Source organism: Haliaeetus albicilla, chromosome 12, assembly GCF_947461875.1.
Source record: "Haliaeetus albicilla chromosome 12, bHalAlb1.1, whole genome shotgun sequence".
NCBI classification, from domain to species: Eukaryota; Metazoa; Chordata; class Aves; order Accipitriformes; family Accipitridae; genus Haliaeetus; species Haliaeetus albicilla.
In genome coordinates this window covers 24,417,405-24,431,400 of record NC_091494.1, presented here as the reverse complement: position 1 = coordinate 24,431,400, position 13,996 = coordinate 24,417,405, and the positions used below count along the sequence as shown (strand labels likewise).

At 39.7% G+C, this 13,996-nt stretch overlaps 1 protein-coding gene and 1 long non-coding RNA gene across 4 annotated transcripts in view; one reads left to right on the top strand and one right to left on the bottom strand.

Annotated features, from left to right (window-relative positions):
• Positions 1–2,631, bottom strand: part of LRRC28 (leucine rich repeat containing 28) — a 56,886-nt gene extending 54,255 nt beyond the window's left edge. Inside the window, exon 1 of one of the 3 annotated variants that reach the window (XM_069798519.1) lies at positions 2,483–2,631. The gene's annotated coding sequence lies outside the window, so the exon portion shown is untranslated. The remainder of the gene's footprint in view (positions 1–2,482) is intronic. The other 2 variants (XM_069798520.1, XM_069798518.1) reach the window with 2 other exon arrangements.
• A 261-nt stretch (positions 2,632–2,892) lies between these two features.
• LOC138688071 (uncharacterized) overlaps positions 2,893–13,996 on the top strand; it is a 48,433-nt gene continuing 37,329 nt past the window's right edge. The window contains exons 1-2 of the long non-coding RNA XR_011327134.1: positions 2,893–3,019; positions 3,109–3,198. This is a non-coding gene — a long non-coding RNA (uncharacterized lncRNA). The remainder of the gene's footprint in view (positions 3,020–3,108; positions 3,199–13,996) is intronic.

Sequence of the window (13,996 nt, the reverse complement as noted above, 5' to 3'; positions counted from 1 at the left end):
CACAAGAAGAAACAGAAAACAAAACAAGAAAAAACCCCAACCTCTCTCTACTAACCATTACTGATGTCCTGCATCTGTTCTGTGCAGTGTGCTAAAAGAAGAGTCTACAGATCACAAGAGAAATGCACAATTTATTAGAGGACATCTTCAGATGACTAAAATGCCTTCATGTAGCTTTTAATCCAGAATGACAAAAGGCAATGAAAGTTTGTTAAGCTTTCCCATATAAAAGTATTGTAAGAATTTATTAGTTAGAAGAGATATTGGGGATGGACAATCAGTTAAGGCATTTTAAAAATAATAAACTAATATATGAGAAATCTGAAACTTAAAGCAAGAAAATTTATAAAGAGCTAAATGCGAGAGCAGATTTTCAGCTCTCCTAAAAATAAAACCAGAAAGAACTAAATGTCAAGCTTTAACTGACAATTTCAAACCCAGAAAACAAAAGCATGAAGACATATTAAAAATTAACTTGTATCTGGAACTAGACTATTGTTTTTCTTGTGTAACCAAAATTCTAGTCATTACTATGTTGTCTACATTTAGATAACAGCAATGTTACATGTTTTCAATTGTCTCAGAAATCAGAAGACCAAATAAATCCAGACTATTTATTAATTTAAAGTTACCAGTTTGCTACAGACTCATGTGTATAAATTAGTTTCCATTATCAAAAGGCAAGGAATCGTAACTGCTTTCCAACAACAACATTTTATATTTTAGTTCATTCTGTTACTGAAGGAGAGATTTCCAATCATAACAGATATGGAAGTGAAGGTACCGAGTTACGAACAAGAATCCTATCTGATTATATGGTAGTCTTTGCAAACAAAACTCCTTACCCAGCTGAAGACTGACAACCGGACCATACAAGTAAGTTAAACTACTTTATCAGTTTCAATAATTCCCTTGATTTGCAGATAAGCAGCTTTTACCAGTGACTTATGTCCTTCTAGAAGAATACAGCATTTTTTTTTCTTAGAGTTCCCATAAGCACTACTAATCACAACTTAGTGTAATATCCTGCACACCAGTCTTGAGTTATCCCCAATTCAAGCCACACTAAGATAGTTCTGCAAGCAAATGACTACCGTGTTAAGAATCCTATACAAGATGAGAAAATCCAACTTTGGTTAAACAGTATTCACATGAGAACAACCATTGTTATAACAGTTGCCTTCATTAGCTATCTTAAGGAGACAGGGTACACACACTCCTGGCCCTTGGCACTAGCAACATTAAAGCTCTCTTAGTTCAGCAGATAAAGGAAATTAAGCCACTACAATTCCAAACTCCACATCTGTGATCAGCATTAAAATATTTCAAGGAAAAGCATTAGAATTTTTAATGTGCATAGTCTGAGACTATGTGAGGATTAACTGCTACAATGTAAGAAATGGTAAAGGAAAGCTCATCTTTCCCCGAAATATTTTTTTTAAATGAAAAGCTGTGAAGTCACAAAACACTTACATAAATATCTAACCACTCGCCAATCTGTCCAGAGATGCTTTTTAGGTGTTCTGCACTTGCAGAATTCTCTTCAGAGTTGTGACTCCATGTACCAACTGAACCACATTTAGCCATGGCACACATGAACACACAGACATACAAGCCCACAAATGCAAAGTCCAGTCATAACCTACTCTATTTTGGCTCTTACTTCAAAGGAAAAGCCTCCTACTCCCTTCCACTACCAGCCGAACTTCTTCTCTCTAAATGCTCTTTTTCCAGACATGAGACACAGCACTAGCAAAAAGGAACAGACACAATCCCGCTCTTCAAGGAAAGGCAAAAGGGAGGATGAGGACAGATAATACCCAGTGACGACGGCCCTGTAAGGAGTCAGGTCGTTCGGGGGGGGGAAACCGCCGTTTCAGAGGACGGAGAAGACAGAAATACGCCCGCACGGAGCACACGACAAGGAGCAGACGCTGTGTGAAGGCGTGCGAAGGGCTGACACCGGGAGGCTCGGGAGACCCCCAACACCTGCGGGCCGCCTCCGGCCGAGCTGGGACTGCTTGGAGGGAAAGGGCGCACACGGACTGCTGCGAACTTGGAGGAGCCGCAGGGCACAAGAGAACGAGGCTATGAGGTGGGGCCGCACGGAGCCGCCCTGCTCGGTGCTCCTCGGGCCCTGGGAACTGGGGGAGGCCGGTCTGTCACGGGTGGGTGCGGGGGAACCGGCCTGTCCCGGGTGTGCGGGGGTAAGCCGCCACAGGCGGAGGCCTGCGAGGACTGAGGAGGCGGCGGGAGGCCGCCCCCACGGCTGAAGGGGAGCCGGAGAGGGGCAAGGAGGAAGGGGCCTCGGCCGTGGGCGGGGGGCCGGCGAAGGCTCACACCCCCTCACGGAGAAGGCGCCGTGCCCGCGCGGTCCAGTAGGCAGACAGCAGGGGGCAGAGCAGCGGAGGCACCTACACCCACCCCCAGAACCCGACCCGCGCTGTCCCTCTCCCCGCCCGCCGGGGGAAGAATTACTCACCGGGGCGGGGAGCGGCGATCGGCTCTGCTCGGCGCCGCCGCCGTCGGCCCAAGCACCCGGGGGCGAGCGCGGAGCGGGCCGCAGCCGCGCGAGACCGCTACCGCCACACGACTCTCGCGAGACACCGCCCGGCCACAGCACCGCCCTGCCTCGCGTCCCGCCACAACACCGCCCCCTCACCGCCCGCACCCGCCTCTCACCCAATCACAAGGCAGCCCACCGTCCACCATCCAATCACAAGTTCCTCCCCTCTCCTACCCTCGTGCCCCCACCTCTGTCAGCCAATGGGAGGGCGCCCCACCTCAGCGCCTCGCCTGCCTCCTGCTTTGGCGTGGAGACGGGTGGGAAGGTCTGCCTGGCGTTGGGGTCAGGGAGTTTGTTTCCTTCCTTCCTTCTTTCCCTCCCTCCTCCCCTCCCGGTGGGTCTCCTTGGGACAGCGTGTAGGCTCAACTTGCCTTCCCAGGTGTTTACACAGTTCTCGGTGTTAACAACAGTTGTCCCTGCTTAACAGCTTTTGAAGGAGAATGTCATTTGCAGGTAAGAGCCACAACTCTCGGTGGCCAGAGACCGTCTTTCCAGCCAAATTTTGGTGCAAGTAACACTAGCTTTTATTTCTTTGTTAACAGCAGACTAGACACCCTTAGGCAATCCTGCCTACACCCACAACCTGCCCGTCATGACCATTTTTACCCATGATAGTTGGCTTGTTGAAACAGGTAAGGGAATTATGGAAGCTCAGTTTACCTATATGCTGTTCACTTGATACTTATTTTACGTGTATTCGCACATACTGAGATGACCTAGTACATAAATCCTGTCCTAGGGAAGGTCTCATTTGTGTTATGTCAGTACTCTAATGACAGCAAATTCCCTCATACTTAGACTATTTAACATTACTGGGTATTAAAAGTTCTTCTTTGCTGAAGATTAGCCCTACCGGCTGCCTAAAAAAGGAATCTCAGCTGCAGAAATCCTCTTTCTAGTTCCCACAGACTAATTAACATAAACTTGTTTTAACAAGATTCACATAGCAGGTCTGCGGGGGAACCAAGAAGCTGAATGTAGAAGATGAATACCTTGCAGAAGGCTTTTCTTCTCTCCTATATATTCACAGAACTATCACTTGAAACAAAGAAGCATGCAGAAAAAGCTTAAGATTTTTTCTTGCAGACTCATTTATCTTTTTTTCAGTTCTGAATAAAGAATAGCAATCCTTAATTGCTCATTTTTCATTTTCCTACACTTGAAAGGCAATAATTGATTTTGACAAGTATACTTGCTCAGTCTTACTTGCCACTTGCAGACTTTTTGGAGTTGTTTTTTTCCAATAAGTAGATTGGATTTTGTTGAAATAATTTGAGGTGAAATAATTTACCCTTTGAAATTTAACATCCTCCATACTTACCACATCAAGCTGCACATGTTATTTCTTACTGCAGTTGATAGTACTTGTCTGTTTTTCTCAGCTAATTGTTAAATTGCAGGAAGTGGCCTGCTTGTATACCACCACGGTTTTAAAAACAGCCACTACATCACACTTCTTAATGTCGCTTAGATCCCACGTTATAAATACCTGAGAAGTTAGAAGTTAAGTGTACTTCAGACCAAAGTAGAAGCTGAGTATGAGCAGTTAGCAACACGTTCCTCAGGGGGAATTCAATGATGTGTCAAACCAAATGTTCTTCTCCAGGATATTAAGTCATTGACCAGGACAAAAACTGTGTTCCTACCTTCTGCCACTAAAGTACAGACAGGAAAGATGACTTTTTTTTCTTGGGAGACCTGCTCTTAACAGAGCCAGGATAGTTAATGTGTTTCTTTACACATATGTTGTAATGTTTTTGGTTTTTTGGTTTTTTGGTTGGGGATTTTTTTGAGACAGTAACAGAGAGGAGATAAGATTACTGCACTTTGATATTTTTGACAGCAAACTTTTGTCTGTTTCTTCTTTTCTGCTCACACCAACAAAGGGACTATAGAGATCAGAGCAATGCTAAAATGTCTTTGGTTCTGCTCTGTCACAGAAACAAATTCAGTTCTCAGGGTGTGCTTTCAGTGATTATAAAACATGCTATATGCATGGATTCAACATAAACTGCAGGAGCAGTTTAGGATCACTGAAACTATTTAAGATGTTAACAATATATATAAAGTACTGGGGCTGTCAGTATTTCAGTGGGGAGTGTTAAAACTGTGGATTCGAAAGAGTATTTTTAAAATCTCTCTTGTTTTCTGAGTGAAAGGGCTCTTGCTAGCAGTATTTAAAATGTCTTGTCCCTACTGATAATAGAGTAATGTATATGATTCCCTCCAGTCTGCTTTTCAATTGGCAGAACAGTCTGTAGAATAAGATGAGCTGTTCTTTGCCAAGACAAACAAACATTCTCACCCACCTCAAATATATTACATTTTTCTTCCTTGTTCCAGAGCTGTATCAGGTTCATGTCAGCTCTACAGAGGTACATGCCAGTTACCTCATAGCTTTATGATATCCACAAGAATTTCTATGTGATTTGAGTGTTCACACATCACTTTATCTTTTGTCTTTTGTCCTGAAGCAGTCAGTCACTTAGGATTCTCACTTTATTGTTTTGCATGGCCTGCAGTCATCACACTCATTCATTCTCAGTCTGATTTTTTTTTCTGCCTTGATCAATGCCATCATGATCTCCCAGGCTTGTGTCATCAAATTCTGTGCAGTGCTTCTAAAAAGCACTGCTCTCAGATCTGAAAGCTGATCTCTGAAGCTCTGATCCTGCACAGCACAGGTGTGCAGTCTTGCCTGTGTAGTCACAAGGCTAAAAATGATGAGCAGAGCAGGGAGCATTGGAATCTGATCTTCTGTTAAGGACAGCGCTTGCCTCGTGGTTGCCGAGTCATTCCCATCTAACAAGTGAGACTAGTGGGATAGCCTTTGCTAAGTAGATTTTTACTGTTTAATTCTTAATTTTGTGCTTGTGAGAGCAAGGAACAGAGGGGCTTGAAATTTACATCTTGCTCAGAAGGATGACTGATCTTATCTGTGCCTATATAAAGAAACTAATAATACTTGTTTTGAAGTGCAACTTTGAGGTAGATCTATTCAAGTAGTTTGCAGTTGCCAGTGTCTTGCAGACCCACCTTCATCAGTTGGTTTACTGGAACAAATCCAGTAACTGGAGAAAATGCGCACAGCTTCACCGGTGATCCCTTGTTTGTGATAAACTTATGCAAGCCAGATGAATGTAGTGTGAATAGAAAGAGGTAATGATACATTATCAGATTTATTACACAAGGTAACTATATGAGACTAACAACTTTGGGAAGATGTGGTTGGAAATATCTTTGTATAGTAAAGCCTTATGCAACCATTTTCTTTTGTTTTGCCAAGTGAAACATGAAGAAATTCTTTTTACTGAGGTTTTTGTGACAAGATTCCTATCTCTCAATTTCACAGAACTAGGAGATCCAAAATGTCTTACTGAGCTTTTGAATTTGAATTCTGAACACTCTGAGGTTCAGCCTCCCTAATAATCCTGGGTGAGTCTTTTCCACCCAGTACAGTGGATACCATTTATATTGAATCATGTGCATTAAATTAGACTTTGTAAGTTTGGATTATGATCAAAATATTCACTGAGTGATTAAAGGTCAGTTTTTAGCAGCAGGAAGCTTTAGTGTGACTGATGTGTGACAGGAAAAGAGTGCTTCTCCTTTAAGGTCAGATAATTAGGAAATATTTTTAAGCTTTGCTCTTTAGTGTGTTAACTAGCAGTTAAGGTGGGCTTTCTTGGACATCCCTGTATTCTGAGAATTATAGTGAAGCAAAAATCCATCGCTAAACACTAAGCTCATGCAGTTACACCTGGTACAGAGAGGTCCTATGGGTTGGAGGAATCGTTTAGGCACAAGGAATCAACAGATCAATCCAGTGATCAACAGATGCAGTTTCAGCTTTCTTCAGGTTCTACTTGCTGAAGGGTTGGTGTGTACTAGAGTGTTAGTATATGACATGCACAAGCGTGGAAAGCTGTACTAACCCAGTGGACTGTCTGGTACATCTGCCAGGTCTCACAGCCAGTGAACTTCTTTTTCATGGTCAGACAGGAGAAGAATCTGCTTCACACATGCCTGAGATGTTTGAAATGGTCTAGGAAAATGGCAGAGCTCTCCCTTACATGGCAGGATTCCAGAATGGGAGGGGTCAATGGTTTGTGCTGTCCTTTTGTCTTCTGCTTATCCCTAGAAAATGTACATTGCCTAGAATTTTGAAAGTTCCCATGCAGTTGAGTACACAATTTTATTTGTTGCAGACACTGAGAGTGGCTTTTTCCCTCATCTGTGATGTCTACTGACTCACGTGCTTCTAACAAGAGCTGAGGGCCTTGTGTCATCACCAGATTCTGCAAACTAAGACTTTAAGAAGCACAATTTCCTACCTTACTGGAGAGACTATATATGTTGTGGTGTGATTGTCACTACTAAGAATTTTTTCAGTTTGCATTCTTTCTTCTAGAATTTCAAATCTGTTAATTCTACTTACCCTTGTTTGCACTTTACAATGTTTTACATAATGCTTTTTGAGTATATACAGCTTTCATATAGACAATGATACAAGATCTTGGTATAATTTTGAGAATTTAGGATCCATTCTTTCCATAGGAGGGTTTTTTTGCATTACACATACATTCATTGATTTGTCTCTTGTATCAGGAAGAAATAAACTCACCTAAACCATTCTGGTTTTACTGATGGAGAAGGAATCCATTCTCTAGAAAGTCCTGGCTCTTCTTAGGAGATCTTTCCTAACTTCCAGTTAGTAATTTTGGTGTAGTGACAAAGCTGTCTTATTTGAGTGGAATACAGTTACAGTGACTCATCACAGTACTGGTAACTGATTCCATAAACCTTTTACTTGAAACTCTGGCTTCTGCAGCAGTAGCAAAAACTGGAAGGCAGGTGGAGCTCCTGCATGCCAAGTGCCAACGTGCCAGTATTTAATGTTTAGACATCATCCACCTTTGGCTTAAGTCTTTTTATTTTCAGTTTATTTGTTATTGTATTTGTTAAACTTAGTGACTCCTTTTTCAATGGCACAGTAATGCTAATGAAAAAGCTAATTTAAAAGAAAGTTACTTGTACTGCCTGGTATGCTTCAAATCAGCAATATAGAAGCTTTTAAAACAGTCTATCACTAATTTGGGCTGAACTCATTTTTTGAGGGAAATTTCCTGGTAATCACATTGATTATGTTGTGCAATAGATTTTCTAAGAACTAGTAATTTGGACAAACAGCAATTTGAATGGAACAACCCTAACACAGAATAAGTGAGCAGTGGGGTTTGGTCCTGATAATGCAGTCTCTGCTCATTCTAAATTCCCACTGATCTAATTAATCTCAGTTGGAAAAAGAACAATGCCTCACTGACTGCCTTAGAAACCAAATTCCTCTGTTAATGCACTAAGCAAATATAACAACAGGCAGAATCAACATTTCTGCCTCTGCTCCACCAGGAAATCTCAATATGGGATTGCCACAAAGGGTACAAATCAGCCAGCTCTCCATGGCTAATTCAGTTGTTAGCCCTTCTTTAATGACTGCTAAACATGCATGTAGCTGATATGGAGATACTTTGTGTTACCTCTTGTCGATAAGATAATCAAGGCTTTCAAATTAATTTCAATTAACCAAGTATTATTTTTCAATTTATCAACATTGCTATATGTCACAAATGCATTAATGGATAAAATTTTGTTTATCTTTTGGAATTCACTCTATGAAACTCCTTAAACTTGACCGATTTGGTTCAATTAAAGCCACTTAGAATATTATCTCCAGTTTTGCTTCACTTTAAAACCAGAAAAGTAGTAAAACTTAAATAGCAAATTTAGGCAGCATATGGATGTTTATTAGTTTCAGGCAGAAAATGGCATGAAATGTTTTTTGGTCTATTTTTATGTGACCTCAATAATATTATTTTTTACTACCGCCCTCTGCTGTCATAGAGGCTGTATGGTCATTATTTCTCCATTTTTCTGCCCGGCCCAGGACCTGCTTTCTTTTCATTTTCACTGCAGTTCCCTTCAGTTCAACCCACAGATTTGCTGAGTTTGCAATAACTGTCAAAAGTATTTTGAAGGATTCATTGGATCTAATCAGACCAAAAGTTATTATTAATTCACCTGAAAACAGTGGTTTTAAGCTTATTCTGAAGCTGTTTCTACTTCCAGATACCAAACCTGCATCAATTCTTTAATCTGATATGACTATTGCTGCCTAATGTAATTTTCTTTCTCCTCTCTTAGCCATTTATTTTTCCGAGGGAGAAGTCCCATGCTCTTCTGTGTGTTGGAGCAAAGTCATATTTTGTAGAGACTCTGTATGGTTAGTAAAGCTCCATTGTTCCTATAAATTTACTTAAAAACCTCGATAAAATATTAAATCCTTATACTCTTGTCCACACAGTTCCATAATTTTAGTACAATAAGGTTGAAATGGAGTTGTGTTGCTTTTGCTTTTTAGTGAAATACACATACCTGAAATAACATATTTTCATGTATTTATGAGATGTTTGTATTTCTTATGGAAAAGTTCCAAGTGGGGTGCCAAATATCTTGGTTGTGTAAGAGTGACCATTTTTGTAATTTTATTCTGCCATTCATATCAGAAGGGTGTTAACTCTGTGGCCTGTTACATTATGATAGAAATGAGGCAGGTGGTGAGCTATTTTTCATTCCAAGTGAGTATAAATAGTGAAGGGGGGAAGCGCGGTGTATACACAGTGCTTTGATTTATGCAAGCATATCCTGGAACCTGTTATAGCGAAGTCAGATATAGAAATCTTCTGTTCCTGAGACCAGTGGGAGATTTGCTTTTAGAGAGCTTGCAGGGTTTCTCCTTTCCATGTAAACCATCCATCTGGTTACAGCTGGGGTCTGACCTTTCTTTTTAATGAAAGCACTAGGAATAGCTTAAATACATGCCTGGTTGTTCCACATGTTGGGGAGACACTCAATGGACTGCTTCCTGTTAAAAGCAGAATTTTTAGTGTTCAAGAGCAAAGCAGAAAAGTCAAAGATATTTCTTTTCTTATTGTGCTCTGGGTGTCCTCTCAGGAGTTTTTCATGTGAATTCCTGAGCACTTTGTTACTGAGAAGTCTAACAGTCAAAATTTGAGCTAAAAAAAGTAACAAAAGTCAAGACATAATTGGGCTTGAGGAGGCTCTTAGGTAGTGGTGAATTAACAGTCTTGCAGTAGTGACTGCTTAGCATATGTACTTTTTGTGAGTTCTTACCTCCTTCCTGGTTTTGTCACATTTGCAATACAACATTGATAAAGACCTTTCCAGATTATAAAATCATGGCACGATACTAGCTACCAGCTTCCATTTTCCTTGATGGAAGGAGTGTTTTGGACAATACGGCATTGTGTCTGGCACCAGCTCTGCTACTAGGGAACTATTCCAGACCACATGTCTGTAGCAGGTTAACATGTTCTGTCTGACAAAAGGAGCTAATTTAGCCTCCATTCAAAATCAGAAATGGAGACTCAGAGTAACTTCAACTGACGATAACTAGAGCCTCACACTGAAACCATTTGTCATTTTTTACCAGTGGTATAGGAAACAGAGTCATGTGCCTCTTAATCTCTTCCAGGGATTAATACCGCATAATTCTGGGGCAGTGAAGTAATTAGGTCTATTAAACCCTTTTAGTGACCTAGTGCTTTTAGCTTTGAATTCATGCTCAATGAGTTCAAGTTTCTTAAATACACATTGATATACTTAGAACAGCTATCATCTAGTGAGTGATTGCACCTTTATAATGGTAATCCATACATACATAGAGCTACAAATTAGAGATAACCCTACCAATACAGATTACCAAAGAAGTACAGCTGCAACTTTATTATAATCTTTAAATTAGTATTTGTTTCATAAAATAGAAGCCAGTCAGACAACCATATACAAAACACAAAATTTGGCTGCTGGAGAATATATCCCTGTCAGTGTACCAATGCTGCAGTCCTTTTGTGCAACTGAAAAGGAATTTTCATAGATGGACTTTCGTTTCTGTTGCATTTTAACCTGCCTTGAATTGGTGGATCAGTGTGTCCTCAGTGAATTACTGAGGATCTCTTAAAACAATAGGAAAGAAAACTAATTTAAAATATGCTTTGACCTACCTATTTGTTATTTTGCTGCAAGAATATAGTTTTTCTAATTTAATCAGGGCTACAATCTGTAATTTAAAGTCAAAAGTAATTTCTCCTTCTATTTTATTGGAGGAAAAAAAGAAACTAAATAAGGATCTGAGTTTACCAATACATTTATGAATATAAATATTTTAGAGCATATACTGGTTCTGTGTATGTTTCTATTATCATTATCAAATATGTGGTAAAAATCTCTAAAATATTTATAGTCCTTTCAGCAATCAAATAATTATTTTTTTTTACTCAGTACCTCAAACACACAAGTATTCAATAATCTTGTACGTGAGCAGAACTATGCCCTATATTAAAGACTAATCACAGTAGTAAATGTTTCGAAGAATTGAGATGTAAATAGAGCCGTAATTCAGACTGAATTCTAACTTGAGGAATTTGGTATTGGTAGACAAAGGAAAGACAGCTTCAGGTGACACATATGCACCACAGCAGACTATTTTAACCCCAAACTTGGCACAACACATAAAAATGCTTCTGTTAATCTCTCCATAGAAAGTGCAATAAAAGACATGTGTATCTCGAAATCTGTTTCTGTATTGGTCGCTTTCTTATAGTTCCTTAGACTGACCAGGTACCAGTGAACCTTGAAACTGCTATGGCTTCATTCATTACTTCAGCACTGTTGAAGATCTGTTCATTTCACGTTTCCCCCTTTAGTGTTCTTTTGGGATACAAAACTTCCAAGATGCTGTCATTACTTCCCCCCCCCCCGCCCAAGTACTATTACTAGTATATGACTTTAACATTCTACTCAACAAACAAAGGGACTATTCATTTAATCATTTACTCTTTTGGGAGGTTCCAGTTACTTTATGGAAACAAGAATAGAAAATAACTTTTTTTTTTTCTCCCTTTGCCTGTGTAAAGAACAGCTGACCGAGTCCTGCAGGCTAACAATCTAGGAAAAGAAAGCAAAAATCAGGAAAAGCAGAAGTATGTAGTTAAAGAAACATGGGCTTGCTCTGGATTTATTAGTTCTCTTACTGTTCCTTTATAGTTCCTGAACACTTTGATCAGGCTGCTAAATAGCCATCTGACAGGAATTCTATTTCTAAGCTATAGACACAGGACTTTGCAGAATAGTTCATTAAAAGACAATCTCCACACCTCTGCTTATATTTTAGAGAGAATTTGTAACTAAGGGGAAGTAGGGTAGTGAGAAACCTGATCTAACATTGAAGTTAGTTCTGCTCTGAGTAGAGGGGCTGGGGCAGTTGGCCTCATGAGTTTCCTTTTGGGAATAGTGCTTTTGCTGCTATTATAACTAACGTGGTCATTGCTATAGCATTAATCAATCCTTGTTATCGACTGAGCAAAACAGCTTTGCACTGAGTAGATGTGGCATTTAAAAAAGCCTTTCAGGCTTTCCCTCTCTGATATTTCAGCCTAGGCAAGGTTCTTTCCTTAGTTGAAACATCAAATGGTACCCCTGGCAAAATGTTTTCTTCCAGTCACATGATTGTGTGGGTTTATGGGTAGACATCCTTAGAACACTGCTATCAGGAAAAAAAAAAAAAAAGAAAAAAAAAAAAGAGGAAAAAAAAAAGACGTTAATGTTTTACATGCAGTTTTATTTAGATTTTGAACCACATTGCACATCTAAGACCAAAGAAGAAATTCATACCAGAACTGTTTTGTGTGTTTTATATTTTTGAAAAATGGGCATTCCCTGTGTATATCCTGTCCTTAGAGATGACTAGTAAGTAATGTCATTCCTGACCTTCCCAGATTTTATTCTGGAATAAAACATGACATGTTTTAATATGTACATCTTTTAAAATGTACAGGAAAATACAGAGAAGGATGGAAGGGCTAGAAAATGAACAATAATAACATAGTCTCCTACTGAGTGTAGCCATAACTGATATTGGAAATTAGATAGAGTGAAAGTAATGTTTTTCTCCCATGGCATAATTTTGGCCTGAGTAACTACTACTGCCATTGTTCTTGTGAAAGACCTGTCTGTTGGGGTGTTACAGTGGCTAAGGTAGTAATTGTAGCTATTGCACATGCTAAAGATAGCAACTCAGGTAGTATATTGGTAGTACCTAGTTTAGTATCAGCTCAGAGAGACAGTGCTGCCTATTTCATGTAGGTAATCTGTTTCCTTCATCTTTTCCTGTGTGGACAGTTTGGTTTGAGTGCAAGCAATTCTAGGTGACCTCCTGCCTCTCTATCCAGAAGTGTGCTACCACTAGCAATGTGAAGTGACTGCCTTTGCCTGGTGGAGACTTCTTAGATAAAGCTCAGTACCTTTTCAAAACCAGATTGCTAATGCATTGCTTACGCTAACAGAAGCGCAAAGAAGGCATATAGCTTAGATGAAGCCTGTTTTGTTTTGGATTTTGTTGTTGTTTTATCCTGTATCCATTATGTCCAAACAGCTATGATTAAGTTTGGGGTTTTTTTTTAATTTGAAATAATTTCCTTATTCTAGCTTGAGGTAGCCTGTGTGATGAGAAGTAGATCAGTCTGGGTTTGTAAAACAGGTGGATAAATGCACCCTCATTTGGCCTCTACTTTATGTTTTAAAAAATCAGTTCAAATAGTCTTAATATACCCTTCAGTAAGTGGAGAAAGGGAGGAAACTGATAACATGTTGTGATACTATGAAATGGAGAAGCACACTTCCATGGAAGATTTATGTGGTACAGTATGCCAACCTTTAACAGCATGTCAAGTTTGTATGGGTTGATGACATGGTAAGTTTTATTTTGCTGAAGAGGGGGCTTAGCTGTCAATGACTTGGCCATCCCTGATGCAGAGAAAACTGTGTCAGTGAAGCAAATAGTTTTTACCTATTTCCATTTGCAGGTGTTCCCTCCCTGACCTCTTCACCACACATAGATGATTTTTCAAAGCAATACAGGGTGAATGGCAAATCCTTTGTGTTTGAAAAATATCCAATCCTTTTCCTTCAGTTCCTTAGAGGAAGGACTGTACTGAAACAACATGAAACAACTACTAAAGATACTTTTCCTTGCTGAAAGACAAAGTCAAGGATCAATGTACAACACCAATATTGAAAGATAAGAGCAAAAAGGGAAAGGAGCAAAGTTAAGTAGATAAAAGTATCACAACATAAGTGCTTAGATGAGTCTCAGTGTTCTGACCTCTGCTGCTGTCATGAAGTGTTTGAATTTGTTCAATACCTCATAGAAAAAGAGTCCAAAAACCACAGATGGTATAGCATGTAAAGGGGAATTTCCTTGTTCAGCAATGATGGAAGTTATGCCATGATAGACAGCCCTATTCAGACAGAAGCACCATCTTTCAGAGAACTAGCAATGAGCATTTTTTGTAA